Below are 16,395 nucleotides of genomic sequence, written 5' to 3' on the forward strand. Positions count from 1 at the left end.
TTAGAACGCCTACTCGTTCAAAGGTTTTTCTTAGTTTTTACTGCTTTGTGAAACTACACTGTAAACATAGAAAGTCTCAAAGCAGCATGGTGGTCATTATGGCCAAACAGTTCTATTTTTATTTCATCAGACCAGAGGACATTTCTCCAAAAATAATGATCTTTGTCCCCATGTGCAGTTGCAAACGGCAGTCTTTTTTATGGCAGTTTTTATGGCAGTTTTTTTATGGCAGTGTCTTCTTCCGTGCTGAGCGGCCTTTCAGGATATGTCGATATAGGACTCGTTTTACTGTGGATATAGACACTTTTGTATCTGTTTTCTCTAGCATCTTCACAAGGTCCTTGGCTGTTGTTCTGGGATTGATTTGCACTTTTCGTTCCACAGTACGTTCATCTCTAGGAGACAGAACGTGTCTCCTTCCTGAGCGATATGACGGCTGCGTGGTCCCATGGTGTTTATACTTGCGTATTATTGTTTGTACAGATGAATGCGGTACCTTCAGGCATTTGGAAATTTCTCCCAAGAATGAACCAGACTTGTGGAGGTCTACAATTTTTTTTCTGAGGTCTTGGCTGATTTCTTTTGATTTTCCCATGATGTCAAGCAAAGAGGCACTGAGTTTGAAAGTAGGCCTTGAAATACATCCACAGGTACACCTCCAATTGACTTAAATTATGTAAGTTAGCCTATCAGAAGCTCCTAAAGCCATGACATCATTTTCTGGAATTTTTCAAGCTGTTTAAAGGCACAGTCAACTTAGTGTATGTAAACTTCTGACCCACTGGTATTGTGATACAGTGAATGATATGTGAAGTAATCTGGCTGTAAACAATTGTTGGAAAAATGACTTGTGTCATGCACAAAGTAGATGTCCTAACCGACTTGCTATAGTTTGTTAACAAGAAATTTGTGGAGTGGTTGAAAAACAAGTTTTAATGACTCCAACCTAAGTGTATGTAAACTTCCACCTTCAACTGTAGAAGCTGTTTTTCTGTCTCTCGTTCACAGCTTTGAAGCACCTATACTGTCTCAATCTTCTAGATGGAGCAAGGTGAACATGCCTTGGCTCGGGTGACTGAGGTACTTGATATAATCGTCTCGACCTTCCTGTGAAAGCGGATGCTGTACAGTAGGGCAGGCAGTAAACTGAGATCTGGTGTTTGTATGTAAACCCAACGTAAGTGTTTTAATACACAGAAATTAAGCGTTAAACCTACGTATTGGAATTGTTAAGAGAGTGTTGTGAAAATACTTTTTGGGGGTTTCAGTGCAGGTAAAAGGCAGCATCAAAACACAATAACTCTGTTTCTCAAACAATCAATGGTTTAGAAATGCAAATGGTTAAAGCGTAAATATTTATTGATTTTAAGGGCCTATTGAGAATATTTTTTTGCGGAATTCCACCTTTATTTTTTCTATGCTTTATTAAGACAGATTGGAAACATGAGGGGCAGTAAGATGGTACATTTCATTGGAATTTTACCCTCTCAACCACATAGCTACACTGTAAGAATATATTCTGGGGTGAATTGAAATTTACAATTTTTTATAAAAAAAATATATATATATACAGTGCATTCGGAAAGTATTGAGACCCATGCCCTTCTTCCACATTTTGTTACGTTACAGCCTACACATAATACCCCATAATGACAACGCGAAACAGAAATACATTACTTACATAAGTAATCAGATCCTTTGCTATGAGACTCGAAATTGAGCTCATGTGCATCATCCTTGAGATGTTTGGACAACTTGATTGGAGTTGTAGGAATTGTCCGTAGAGCTCAAAGACAGGATTGTGTCAAGCCACAGATTTTTAAATTTATTTTACCTTTATTTAACTAGGCAAGTCAGTTAAGAACAAATTCTTATTTTCAATGACGGCCTAGGAACAGCCTTGTTCAGGGGCAGAATGACAGATTTGTACCTTGTCAGCTCGGGGATTCGAACTTGCAACCTTTCGGTTACTAGATCTGGGGAAAGGTACCAAAAAATTTCTGCAGCATTGAAGGTCCCCAAGAACACAGTGGCCTCCATCATTCTTAAATGGAAGAAGTTTAGAACCACCAATACTCTTCCTAGAGCTGGCCTCTCGGCCAAACTGAGCAATTGGGGGAGAAAGGCCTTGATCACTCTGACAGAGCTCCAGAGTTCCTCTGTGGAGATGGGAGAACCTTCCAGAAGGACAACCATCTCTGCAGCACTCCACCAATCAGGCATTTATGGTAGAGTGGCGAGACGGAAGCCACTCCTCAGTAAAAGGCACATGACAGCCCGCTTGGAGTTGCCAAAAAGCAGCTAAAAGACTCTCAGACCATAAGAAACAAGATTATCTGGTGTGATGAAACCAAGATAGAACTCTTTGGCCTGAATTATGGAAATTGGATGTTCAGTAAATTGTTATGGGTAGTGCAAGTGTATTGCCTAAAGTGAAAACAGTGTAATGTACTGGATTTTACAGTACTGTAGCCTACTACATTCAAAGTGCAATTTTGAAACATGTATCATTTTTTTTGCTATTGGATTAATTGATTGTTAAAATAACTAAACACAATATCTGCCAATTAATTTCCAGCAATATTGCCATTGTACAATCTAAACCGCTGTAGAATATCTTTTCCATAACAAAAAATATTGTATTTTCCTGTTTGAAGCTGTTGTACAAAACCAAAAGTAAAATACACAAAAGCAAAACTCAAGCATAGAAATAGTGCACATAGAACATATCTTCCGCTTCTTAGACTTGCTTTCAATAAGAATGACATATCTACATATTTCAGCTAAATAAATGACCCATCATAATAAATGAAACAAGCTAATTAAGAGCTTGTTAAGAGCTAATTAAGAGCTAATTTAGAGCTAATTAAGAGCTAATTAAGAGCTAATTAAGAGCTAATTAAGAGCTAATTAAGAGCTAAAGCGATAAGAAGAGTAAAAAAACACTCAAGATCAAATGGCAAATCAAGATCTACAGAAAAAAAGTTAATCTATGGACCTTTTGTTATTAAATCTATGGACCTAAAGTAACCTAACAGCCATTGTTGCTAAGGAGTAGGTGTCTTTTTCTCAAACGCCTGCTATTTTATGTACACAGCTGCTATCCACTGGCAAGCTAAACAAAGACCAGCTGTAAAATATACAGGGGAGGGACCTACATTTAAACAACAGTACAGTCATTACTGAAAAGAAGCTTTGGCCAGCAGTAGCATAGCAAACACCAAAGGTGCCACATTCCCCCCCACATTCTGAAATTGCATTTTTGTCCCCCCCCAGTTAAATCATTGGAATGTGACACAAAAAGAGGCAATGGTGGGCTTTAGGGCCATTCGGACGCCTCCGAGTTGGCGGGTAGGCTGTTTGGAGCGTTTATCCCAACAGGATTAAAAATTATGTCCTCCCACTTCCAAAACCAAAGTTGCGCCCAGTATTAAAATATAAGTTCCATTTGTTTTAACTTTAACTACATTTGGATTTGGGACAAAAGGCAGGTGAAAAGAAGGATTATCCTGATCCTGCTACTAACTCAATGCATAGTTATTGAATTGGTCAGTATCAATGGATGTCATCGAGGTCCCTATTTGACAGGTCTGTGAGAATGACCTACAAAGAAAGCCTGAAATTATAACATCAGTGCAACAGTTCCAGGGGATTTTTCTCCCATTAACAACTGTGCTTTTAAAAGGTTTTCAGGGTGAATATTATTTTACTTTCATTTTGTTTAAATGTCCTCTTTATGAGTTATCATGTTGGCTTCTCAGTGACTTCCAGTTTTGTTCCTTCATGCAGTGTCAACATCCTCGCTGGCAGCCATGCGATGTAACTGGAGTGTATCATAAACTGATGCCATTTCAGGGTTGTCTGTACGCAACTCCAGTTGTGGTACACCTCTTCGCTCCTCCTAAACACGGAAAGGGAGGTAGGGAGGGAGGGAAGGAATGAGAGGTACATGGGAAAAAGGGACAGGGAAAGAGGGGCAGGGTAGGAAAGCACCAACAAAAAAAAGAATAATATGTTTCATTATTAGATACTTCGTAGCAGAGGAATGAAACAGGACACGTCTGACGCTCTCTTGTCTACACTCATTGTTCTGCAGCTGGTAACTCAACTGTCATCACAACACATGTAGGATCTTTCCCAAAACTAGTGGGAGGAAACACAAAGCCTAACTTGAAAAGTCCACTGACTTTTTGCACACACTCTAAAAGACAATGTGAAGATCAAAGGCATTACTGTATACCATATGTGCTGAGTGGCTTCTCATTGTGCAACCCAACCATATCATATGGGCAAAACTGGTTGCAGTGACATCAGGCCGGGTATCAAACTCAGGTGGTCTGTGCAACTCAAGACTTAAAAATATCGCCTTGGACAATATGACAGGATTATTCAGTCTTTCAGGCCTACAGGTAGAAGATGCTTGCATAGCGCTAAAGCTTACAGTTGTAGCCATGAGGGCTGCAAAAGCTGGTTTATTGTCTATCAGCCTGTAGCATTATTACTAACCTGGTTATCTGTTTGTTCTATGTAAGTAATCGTTGCATACTCAAGGTCAACTTGCACTCTTTCGGATGAATCTATGAAGACAAATAAAGTCAATTAAATATAAGGGCGGGGGTGTGACTAACTGACAGAGACATACAGACGCTCAGCCCCCAGGACAGGTTCTGTAAACCCTCAGGACTACTGTTACGATGGGTACCTGTCTCTCTGCTGGCGGTCTTTTTGGCACCATAGAAGCCAATCTTTAAAGTATTGATTGTCAGAGTGTGTTTGTGTGAGTGCCTTCTGCTTTTTCAACATTTAGAGAAGTGTATCAGGAAGGTCTGACATGATACTAATACTGTCTGACCAAGCAGAGGAAGTGTGCCATTTTATTTGACCTGCATCCTTTGTTCAAGTAAACAGTTCCTACCTTTTCCAAAATACTATTCTTGATAATAAAAAAGGCTGATTATGACATGTTTTGACTGACCTCAGACCTCTAAAAGATGAATACCTGCCTTGTGAGTGTTCATTTCCCCTCTTCTTTCGATAGATTGCAAGTCCAACCAGCCCTGAGGCAACCAAAACGCAGATTACAGCAATAATAAGTATACCCCGAGTCATCTCATCACTGTCTGAAATAAATAAAACACAAGGAAATGAATAGTGTAAAATATCGCAAGGCTTTGGCAGTATGGGCTCAACTAATAGTTTCACTTAATTGTTTTGGTAGTTGCTTTTTCTGGATGGCTTTAATTCAGAATTGATACTCTTACCTGACTTCTTGGGATGACCATCTTCACTGCAACATTTTGGGACATGAACTGTCTCATTGCTGACAGGGTTAGCAGCCACACAGCTGTAGGTGGAGTTGTAGTCCTTTCCCTCTACCTCCAAACGGAGAGAGAGATCGGTGGTGAGATCAGGACTGCTGGTCTGGTTTAGTATTTCCTCTCCTCTGTACAAGGTCAAGGTCACCTCTTTTTCGTTGTCCACAGAACACCCCACACTACAGGAGCTGCTGTCACAGTCTCTCACCTGAGGTTTGGAAACAACATCTGGAAGACAAATAGTAAATACATTGGAGGAATGGAACTTATATTTAATGTTTTTGTAATATAGCACACACACACACACACACACACACACACTTACAGTAAATAGTGAGGTTAAATTTAGGTATCCTCCTCTCTCCGTCTTTATTCTCCACAGAATAAACCCCAGCATCTTCTATCTGTAGGTCTGACAGACTGAATAATCCTGTCACATTGTCCCAGTTTATGCGATTTTTAATTCTCTCTTCTAAATCTATATGCCTTTGTCCATTGATTACACTTGCAGTAGTGTCTTCTCCATACCTTAAATATCCAGTTTTAAACACTCTCTCTGGAAAATATAAAGACTGTCCCACAATGCCTTTCACCTGCTGAGTCTCAGACTGGACTGTTTGCTGGGAAGCACAGAGTACTGAGGAAAGAGAGAGACTCAATGTCAACACAATAACAGTATTCCAGGAGGTCTGCAAAACAGTCGCACACTAAATCTGACAATACCTGGATAAGTGTTTAACATGTCAGTAACTGCATCCATATGATATTGCAATCTGATGCCAGAAGATAACAATGACATTCAATCATTAGTTGATTTGTGCAGCACGTCTACAATGTAGTAGCCAGGAACCACACTATTGACTTGAGTATCACAGGTCTTCTTAGCTAATAACAGGTCTGATATGATGGTGAAGGTCAGGAAACAAAGTTTTAGGACTGGTAGTTGAATATTTTGTCTGTAGTTGAGTTCACATACATTCTCTGAGAAAGGGAAAATCTTCCACCAATTGACTGTTTTCTTTTCTTTCTAAAATTAAAAAATCAAGGATCACTGAAAGGCACATGATAGAGGGATATTTAACACATTTCCACTTGCTAAACAGGTGAGGCTCAAAACTGTGCCTCACCTGCCCTGAATGACGGGCAGCCACTGTTCATGCCACGAGAGGTACCAGATCCTGGAAAATAGGTTTCGGAATGAAACATTCCGAAACTGAGATGTGCCGGATCCTGTTCCCAAATGAAGCACTGGTTTCATTGTCACATCCTCTGAAGAGACATAGGCTTACCGCATGTGGCTAGGTTAGGTTACCCAGGTTATTAGCTCAATGTACATAATGTATTTGTCCTTCTATAGTGAAGTATAAATAAATTGTATATACAGTGTGGTCGGGAATTATTGGATCACATGATAAAGATGAGCAAAAAATACTATATACTGAACTATAATGTATACTCCAAAAATTGAAAAATATATTATTTTATACTAATAAAATGTTCAGATTAAGAGATTTTGTTTAACAAGTAATACAAAAAATCTAAAAAAGATGGGGGTCACGATAATTGTATCTCCTGTTTTCAATACTCCAGCACCCTCCCCTTGCAAGGATAACGACACTGAGCCTTTTTATAAAATGTTTATGAGATTGGAGAACACATTGGGAGGGATCTTAGACCATTCAAAAACAAATCAAGAGGTGGCGCTCCGGGGACTTTAATGGAGGAAAACTTAAATCCGTTTTACTAAACTTCTATCAGCATGTTAAATGTGCAACCAGAGGGAAAAAAACTCTGGACCACCTCTACTCCACACACAGAGACGCATACAAAGCTCTCCACCACCCTCCATTAGGCAAATCTGACCATAATTCTATCCTCCCGATTCCTGCTTACAAGCAAAAATTAAAGCAGGAAGCACCAGTGACTAGATCAATAAAAAAGTGGTCAGATGACAGATAACTAAGCTACAGGACTGTTTTGCTTGCACAGACTGGAATATGTTCCGGGATTCCTCCGATGTCATTGAGGAGTACTCCACATCAGTCATTGGCTTCATCAATAAATGCATCGATGACATTGTCCCCACAGTGACCGTACGTACCCCAACCAGAAGCCATGGATTACAGGCAACATCCGCACTGAGCTAAAGGCTAGAGCTGCCGCTTTCAAGGAGCATATAGTAATTTATAAACTTATAAGAAATCCCGCTATGCCCTCCGACGAACCATCAAATGGTCAAAGCGTCAATACAGGACTAAGATCGAATCATACTACACCGGCTCTGACGCTCGTCGGATGTGGCAGGGCTTGCAAACCATTAAAGACTACAAAGGGAAGCACAGCTGAGAGCTGCCCAGTGACACAAGCCTACCAGACGAGCTAAACTACTTCTATGCCGTTTCGAGGCAATTAACACTGAAACATGCATGAGAGCACCAGCAGAAGACTGTGTGATCATGCTCTCCGCAGCCGATGTGAGTAAGACCTTTAAACAGGTCAACATTCACAAGGCCGCAGGGCCAGATGGATTACCAGGACGTGTACTGCACTGACCAACTTGCAAACAGCTCCCTCTGAAGCTGGATCCTGGACTTCCTGATGGGCCGGCCCTAGGTGATAAGGGTAGGTAACAACACATCCGCACGCTGATCCTTATCACAGGGGCCCCTCAAGGGTGCATGCTCAGTCCCCTTCTCTACTCCCTGTTCACTCATGTCACGGCCAGGCACGACTCCAACACCATCATTAAGTTTGCAGATGACATACAGTGGTAGGTCTGATCACTGACAACGACCAGAAAGTCTATAGGGAGGAGGTCAGAGACTTGGCCGTGTGGTGCCAGGACAACAACCTCTCCCTCAACGTGATCAAGACAAAGGAGATGATTGTGGACTTCAGGAAAAAGAGGACTGAGCATGTCCCCATTGTCATCAACGGGGCTGCAGTAGAGCAGATTGAGCGCTTTAAGTTCCTTGGTGTCCACATCACCAACAAACTAACATGGTCCAAGCACACCAAGACAGTCATGAAGAGGGCATGACAAAACCTATTCTACCTCAGGTGACTGAAAAGATTTAGCATGAGTCCTCAGATCTTCAAAAGGGTCTACAGCTGCACCATCGAGGGCATCCTGACTGGTTGCATCACTGCCTGGTATGGCAACTGCTCGGCGTCCGACCGCAAGGCACTACAGAGGGTAATGCGAACGGCCCAGTACATCACTGGGGCCAAGCTTCCTGCCATCCAGGACCTCTTTACCAGGCGGTGTCAGAGGAAAGCCCTAAAAATTGTCAAAGACTCCAGCCACCCTAGTCATAGACTGTTCTCTCTGCTACCGCACGGCAAGCAGTACCGGAGCGTCAAGTCTAGGTCAAAGAGGCTTCTAAACATCTTCTACCCCCAAGCCATAAGACTGCTGAACATCTAATCAAACGGCTACCCAGACCATTTGCATTGCCCCCCCCCCCCCCCTACTCTCTGTTGTTATCATCTATGCATAGTCACTTTAATAACTCTACCTATATGTACATATAACCGGTGCCCACGCACATAGACTCTTTACCGGTACCCCTCTGTATATAGCTCGCTATTGTTATTTTACTACTGTTCTTTAATTACTTGTTACTTTTATTTCTTATTCTTATCTGTATTTTTTTTAAACTGCATTGTTTTTTAGGGGCTCATAAGTAAGCAATTCACTGTAAGGTGAACCAACACCTACACCTGTTGTATTCAGCGCATGTGACTAATACAATTTGATTTGATTAGATTTTTATTTATAATTTTTTACAGTTTGTAGGATCCATGTCGGCCTATAGGTGTCTTATAGGTGTCTTTGTAATTGAAAGTTTTACACAGGAAAAAGGAGGACTGTTCTGCATGGGTGTGTAGGCCTGAGAGTGTAACTGCACAGTGCTTTTGTGAAACATTTTCTAAGCGATATGAGATATGCAAATTGGTAAAGATTAACATGATCTTCATCATCACCGATTTGCATACTAAGGGAGCCTCCAGTGTACATACTCCAGGCACATGATAATAAAGTATGCATACGGTATAAGCCTAATATCTATCTGTGTTTATGTCTCACCCACACAAACTCACATACCAAACATCTTTTCATCTAAAATGGTTTAGGATCCTATTCACTAGAATTTTACACTATAATTTTATTTACTTCAAATTATTAATAGTTAACCTTAAGATTCCACTCCATTTGACTTTCAAGAGAGAAAACAACAATTTCTCCAATTCTAATTTTTTTATTTGAACATCCTTAACGTGGATAATGTTTTTGAGGCCCAAAGACTATTTTAAATGGAAAACAAGATGACTTAATTAATTTGCAAAAATGTAAAAACATTTTTTTTTGCTTTGTCATTATAGGGCATTCTGTGGAGATTGATGACGGGGGAAATCATACATTTTAGAATAGGGCTTATGGTTGAAATTACAATATTATTTTTTAATACTGTTTATGTATCGAATGTTTGTAATTGATTTAGGAATGTCCAAAATTGTAATTTGAAGTATCAGGTTGATTGTGGAGGTTTACACTGCTAAATGTATAATAATTTAGACCAAGAATGCATTGAGATACTGATCTGTATTTATGATCATGATAAGGAAGTTAATACTAGAATTATGGATAATTATACTGTATGTTAAATGTATACATTGTGCCAGAGTCGGTGTGCGTTAAGTTGAGGGTTTTGTCTTTAAGTGATAGCTTAACTAATGTGAAACACTAAGCATTGTCATTCTAAATTGGGGTTTAATTATGATTTGTAACTGAATTATATTTTTTTAACTGACTGATTGATTTGAATAAGATTTGAGTATGTTAACAACTATATGAGTGGAGCAATTCATGTATTATGGATTGATTGTTTTGATTGTTGTTAAGTTAATGCTCTCCTGACTCTGGGATACACCAGTTCAACGATATGAAATAAGGGGGAAATGCGCCAGAGTTCGGATAAAACACTCCAAACCAATTTGTTGTGAAAGCCCCCTAAGATTTGAAAAGCTATGCCTCCCCTGGCTCAGGCGACCCCCCCAACAAACACACATGCACAACCAGAAATTGATTGATTGGAGACAGCGTGTGTCAATTACAGAAAATGTTCTAGAATGTTCTACCTGCAGCAACACTGGTGGTTAATGCTAGAACAACTGGTAAAAGCACAGCGTCTCCATTTCTAGAACAAAATGCAGGGCCCTAACTCCCTAAGTATTACATCTGGTCTGTGGATCCTTGAAATGGGGAATCAGCCTACTTGTTGACACCTTCAGAACACAATTCTGAAGAGTTTGTACAGATATTTGCGTCGTAGCTCTTATTGCTTTTGAATGCCTTCATTCTCAGTTAAGATGTTCAAGTGAGACATGCAAACCCTAAAATCCATAGTTTTTTTGTCCCATGGTATGAAACGCAGCTACTCATCAAATGTACCATTCGAATGTAGCTTCAGTACCACTTTGAGTGTTCATTTTACCTGAAGACTTTAAGATATTGATTTTTTCAAAAATAAAAATTGTGCATGAAGCCACGTCCGTGTCCTGTAATGATTCAACATGGTTGAGGGAATTGCCAAGTTCCAACACCATAAAGGTGTATGTTTTATTGTCACATCCATAGTCATTAGTCTTTTCAAACATCATTGGTCAGGCACTGTGAGCCTTAACACAGTGAGCCTGTGAGCTGAGTTCATTTCAAATGACAAGCTACAGTCTCAGTCTCAGTGAATTATAAAAGGTTGTCTGCCTGTTGTTTCCAAAAGATGATTAATCTCTCATCTAAATTAGTTTATGTATCAATAAAGTATTGGCGTACTCTGTAGTTGCTGTATAGATTGCAAACCTTTATAGCCTACACCTCTTTCATCCCATGAAAGAGCTCTGTTTTAGAAACTAGCCTCTGTCTGTATCTATCGCTTAAATGTAAATAGTCCCATTCGGTCTGTGCTCCACACACTACAGTCCTAGTCCAGGCTCCCTTGTCAAGAAACACAACAAGCGTACAAACATATGATAGATCAAAAGTTACCAATTAAAACATTGAATACTTTATGTTAGTGAAGCAAATCAGTAACAACAAAAGAAACATACCATCAATTACGAAATATAGCAGCATGAGCCTTGTCCATCCAAACAAATGGTTCATTGCTCTAAAGCTCAAGCTCTTCAGTTGTGTGCAAGATGTGACCTTGTCCATGTACAGAGGAGATAATAGACTCAACCAGACCAACAGCTGTCTGGGGTGTATTCATTACGCATATTCTGTTGCCAAAACCTTACTTAAAATGTAAGCAAACGGAACAGGTAGGGACCTACCTGAATTTGTCCAATAGAAACTCTAGTTCTAGCTGCAACTGTTTGGATTCATGATTACACACCTAATATCACCACCAACCTGTCTCACCCTCTGGAGGTTGAGAGAGAAGATTACAACTCCATCTACAGTGGTGTAGCTGACAACCCTGTCAGTAATCACATCATCACCATCAACATCACAGCATCTTGTGGAGATGGAGGCATTGGAGAAGACGCATGTGTGAGAAATCATATAATCGATTATTGCCATCAGGTCTGAGCTCAATACACTATAATGCCCATCCCTCTTGAGATAGGGGGACCGGTTAGTAGACTTGTTGTGTAGTGACGAACCAAAGTGTATGTTGTTAAAGCACACCTTCTAGTGGAGAAAATAGAGAATTTCACTGTGAATGGTTTGCACTTTAATCTTGTATGGTTGCCTGTGTTCTATTATGTGAGGTATGAACACTGAGTGCACAAAACATTAGGAACACCTGCTCTTTCCATGGCATAGACTGACCAGGTGAATCCAGGTGAAAGCCATAATTCCTTATTGAGGTCACTGTTAATCCACGTCAATCAGTGTAGATAAAGGGGAGGAGATATTTGAGTGTGTCAAGAACTGCAATGCTGCTAGGTTTTTCACACTCAACAGTTTCACGGTGTGTATCAAGAATGGTCCACCCCCCAAAGGACATCCAGCCAACTTGACAGAACTGTGGGAAGCACTGGAGTCCACATGTCCAGCATCCCTGTGGAACTCGTTCGACACCTTGTAGAGTCCATACCCCGGCGAATTGAAGCTCTTCTGAGGGACAATCTCAATATTAGGAAGGTGTTCCTAATGCTTTGTGAACTCAATGCATTCAGAAAGTATTCATACCAATTGATTTATTCCACATTTTACAGCCTAAATTCAAAATAGATGAAATATATGTTTTTCCTTCACCTATCTACACACAATACCTCATAATAACAAAGTGAAAATATGTTTTTAGAAATGTTTGCACATTTATTGAAAATGAAATACATAAATATCTCAACTATCTACATAATTCTTCACACCGCTGAGTCAATACATTGTAGAAGCATCTTTGGCAGTGTATATTTGGCCTTTTGTTTTAGGTTGGTGTCTTGCTGAAAGGTGAATTTGTCTCCCAGTCTTTTGGATAGCAGACTGAACCAGTATTTTGCCTGTGCTTAGCTTTATTCCATTTATTTGTATCTGAAAAAACTCCCAAGTCCTTGCCAATGACAAGCATACCCATAACATGATGCAGCCACCACCATGCTTGAAAAAATGGATAGCGGTACTCAGTGATGTGTTGGATTTGCCCCAAACACAATGTTTTGTATTCAGGAAATTAAGTAATTAATTTATTAAGTCTTCTTTATTGCAAACAGGATCCGTGTTTTGGAATATTTTTATTCTGTCTTGGCTTCTTTCTTTTCACTCTGTCATTTAGGTTAGTATTGTTGATTAACTACAATGTTGTTGATCCATCCCCAGTTTTATCCTATCACAGCCATTAAACTCTGTAACTATTTTTATGTCACCATTGACACCATGTCGAAATCCCTGAGCGGTTTCCTTCCTCTCCGGAAACTGAGTTAGGAGGGACACCTGTATCTTTGAAGTGACTGGGTGTATTGATACACCATCCAAAGTGTAATTCAAATCTTCACCATGCTCAAAGAGATTATCATTGTTTGTTTTTTATATTTTTACCCATCTACAAATAGGTGGCCTTCTTTGCAAGGCATTGGAAAACCTCCATGGTCTTTGTTTTTGAATCTGTGTTTGAAATTCACTGCTCAACTGAGGGACCTTATACATAATTGTATGTGTGGGGTATAGAGATGAGGTCATCATTCAAAAATCATGAAAAACTCTACTATTGTACACAGAGTCCGTGCAACTTATTATATAACTTGTTAAGCACATTTTTAATCCTGAATTTATTTAGGCTTGCAATAACGAAGGAGTTGAATAGTTATTGACTGTTATTGACATTTAAACTTTTCATTTTTGATTAATATGTACACATTTCCAAAAACATAAGTCCACTTTGGTATTGTGGGGTATTGTGTGTAGGCCAGTGACACAAATCAATTTTAAATTCAGGCTGTAACACAAACATATTTTGAAAAAGTCAAGGGGTGTGATTACTTTCTGAAGTCTCTGTATGTACAGTATATGTAGGCCTTGGGTTTCATTCAAGCTTTGGTTGCACTGTATGTCAAGTTATGTATTTGTTTTTCCCCACACAACTCCACACAACAAAGACGAGAAGCATGGAGGAAGATACTATCCTGTTGTCCCAGCAGCAGCCTTGGTGGTGTTCCCAGACATCTTTGCAGTATTATTCACCATAGGGTGAGGCCAACAAAGGTAAGACACATTTACGGTAACACAGTTCACTTATACTGTACGTGTCCTTCATAAACAGCTATTTTTGTCTAACCTATTCTGTGTGCATACAGTTTCTCACTTCATATTCTCCAGAAAATCTTTGAAAGTTGAGTGATGGTGGATGACCAATTCTATGAAAAGCAGAGAGCAAAGTTAGTGAGAGAAAGTAGGTTGGTTGAAATTGAAAACCGGTGGGATAGTAACACAACGCTGCTTGGAAGAGTCTTTGGAATCTCCCTGATTTAACCCTTTTCAATGTTTACCAAAAGAAAAGTGATACAATTAATAATTTTTTCAACCTGAGACTCATTGACCTTGGCTCATTTTCTGTGAAGAACATGTAAAATAACAAATTTCCATTGAGTGCACACTGTGCACCCCACTACACATTTATATTACATATGTGGTATTCAGGGATAATAAAAGTGTTGTAAAGTGTGTGTAGGTAAAAACAAGTAAAAATTAAACAAAAAGGTTTGCTGTGTGCCTTCACTCGGTCTTCCTCCTCCCTGTGCCTCCTGTTTCAACATAGCAGCATGAACCTGTCTGTCTCCCTGCCTGTCTCCCTGTCTCCCGCTTTTCTCGCACTCTTTACCCTTTGTAGTGTGTGAAACTACACTTTGTCTTGCGGGAACCTGCACAATGTTATTACGATACTTTATTTCGATACATTATTTCGATACATTGAAAAATCGTAGTATTTTACCCCAGCCAGGTGCAAATTGGGGCAGGGACACAACAATTAAATAGCTTTGCATGTGTGGCCCCTTACCACAATCAATCACTATGGCAAAAATGATCTCTGCTCAGAGAAATAATTTTTGCAGAGAGAGAAGCTAGTGTGGAAGTCTTCCACTTTGGAAGATGAAACGGAGTCTGACAGTGAGTTGGAAGAAGAGGATGAGATTGACCCTCAGCCAGCCCTTGGACCAGGCCGTCAGCAGCCAAACCCCAGGACCAGCCCGTCAGCAACCAGCTCATCAGCAGCCTGCAGGAGAAATATGTATGTCAAACATTTTTGAAATTGAATGGTCTTCTTGCCAAAGGTATGAGCCACCCCGCATGGCTGCCAATGTGATAAGGATGCAAACAGGGCTGACGCGGACGGCGGTTACTCATGTGCAAAACATAAAGTCTTCTTTTGAACTGTTCATCACAGACACCATCCAGAAAATTATTCTGGACTGCACTAATTTGGAGGGAGATGGAAGGAGATCGACCAAACACATTTACATGCATACTTTGGGGTTCTTATCCTTCCTGGTGTTTTCAGATCCAATGGGGAATCCATTGTGGGATGCAGAAACTGGCAGATAACTTTTCCGTGCAACAATGTCTCTGGAAAACATCCACATTATTTCCAGGATTATCCACTTCGATAACCGAGCTAGCTGGTCAGTGTGGGACAAGTGGGTGGACCGCCTTCCCCTGTTTTACAACCCTGGGCCCAATGTTACTGTTGATGAGCAGCTTATGCCATTTAGGGGCTGTTGCCCCTTCAGGCAGTACTGTACATACCGTCTAAAGCCGCAAAATATGGAATCAAGATCTGGGTTGCCTGTGATGCTGTTTCATTATATGCGTGGAAGCCAGGTGGAGGAACCCCTGATAAGAACCAAGGGATGCGTGTTGTCCTGGATGTGACACAAGGACTCAGTGGCCACAACATCACATAGGATAACTTTTTTAATTCACACAAGCTGGGACAGGAGCTCCTCAAGAGGATCCTGACGATGGTAGGAACAGTACGAAAAAACAAGCCAGAGCTCCGACCTCAGCTGTTGAATACACGGAAAGGCCTATCAATTCCTCTAAGTTTGTGTTCTCGGCCGACACGTCCCTAGTGTCCTACGTGCCAACGAAAGGGAAAAATGTGGTACCCATGAGTACGCAGCATGGGGATGGGAGAATCTGTGGCCAGGAACATAAAAAAACAGAAATCACAATGGATTACAATGCCACAAAAGGAGGGGTGGACAATTTAGACAAGCTGGTGACTGGCTACAGCTGCAAAAGAAAAACCCTACGCTGGCCACTTGTGATATTCTTCAACATCTTGGACATCTCGGTATACAACGCGTTTGTCATCTGGATGGCGTTGAACTCAGTTTGGAACAGAGGGAAGCTCCAGAGGAGACAGCTTTTTCTCGAGGAGCTGGGCAAGGTATTGGTAAGACTACAAATCCAGAGGAGGCAACATATCCCAAGGACCCCATCTTCTGCAGCAATTTTGAGGAGCATTCAGGAGGAGGATGCTGGTGCCCCATCTGCCTGACCCACAGAACCAACAACTCCAATACCTGAAGTAAGTGTGAGTGATGTTGTTGCATGTGTGTGTGTCTGACTCTT

The 16,395-nt window shown here is 40.5% G+C and overlaps 2 long non-coding RNA genes across 2 annotated transcripts; both read right to left on the minus strand.

Moving 5' to 3' along the window:
• Positions 1 to 1,338: 1,338 nt before the first annotated feature.
• LOC139578919 (uncharacterized) lies at positions 1,339 to 4,642 on the minus strand. The gene is made up of 2 exons (XR_011675643.1): positions 4,507 to 4,642; positions 1,339 to 3,901 (listed from the first exon to the last, which is right to left on the minus strand). It is a non-coding gene; the product is annotated as an uncharacterized lncRNA (long non-coding RNA).
• A 362-nt stretch (positions 4,643 to 5,004) lies between these two features.
• Positions 5,005 to 11,563, minus strand: LOC139578944 (uncharacterized). Its single transcript, XR_011675652.1, has 4 exons — positions 11,427 to 11,563; positions 5,641 to 5,952; positions 5,262 to 5,543; positions 5,005 to 5,120 (listed from the first exon to the last, which is right to left on the minus strand). It is a non-coding gene; the product is annotated as an uncharacterized lncRNA (long non-coding RNA).
• Between the last annotated feature and the right edge of the window lie 4,832 nt (positions 11,564 to 16,395).

This window comes from Salvelinus alpinus, chromosome 6 (genome assembly GCF_045679555.1).
Source record: "Salvelinus alpinus chromosome 6, SLU_Salpinus.1, whole genome shotgun sequence".
NCBI lineage: Eukaryota > Metazoa > Chordata > Actinopteri > Salmoniformes > Salmonidae > Salvelinus > Salvelinus alpinus.